The sequence below is a fragment of the Alligator sinensis genome, unplaced genomic scaffold (assembly GCF_000455745.1).
Source record: "Alligator sinensis unplaced genomic scaffold, ASM45574v1 scaffold373_1, whole genome shotgun sequence".
Classification (NCBI taxonomy): domain Eukaryota; kingdom Metazoa; phylum Chordata; order Crocodylia; family Alligatoridae; genus Alligator; species Alligator sinensis.
In genome coordinates, this window is record NW_005841990.1 from 2,717,598 (window position 1) to 2,718,051 (window position 454).

The window sequence follows — 454 nt, forward strand, 5'->3', positions numbered from 1 at the left end:
GGAAGGTTTGCATCTCCTCTCCTCCTGCCTGGGGAAACAGAGCAGCTTCCGTCCACAAAAGAGAGGTACAATGTCTTTACCCACCTCTCGAGTCAGGTGGGACTCCACACACACACACACACACACACACTTGCAGTCGCTAGTGATCGTTCAAAGTCATCCAGACACCGGCTTGAGAACTTTTTCTCCATGCGACAAAGCCAGTCATCCCTGGCATGAGAGGAACATTGCTTAAAAGCTCCGGCAACTTGCTGCTCCCCCATCACCCCCCTTAAAATAAGCCATAGATCTGTCTCATCCGCTTCATGCCAGGCACATCAAAACAACTGGGGGGGGCAAGCTGACAGGACGTGAGGTCAGCCCTGCGCAGCCATTCCCGGCCAGTTGGGAAATATCAAACTTTTAAGTGACTCAAATTGAAATCTGAGGTGGTGGTGGTGTGTGGTGGTAGGGG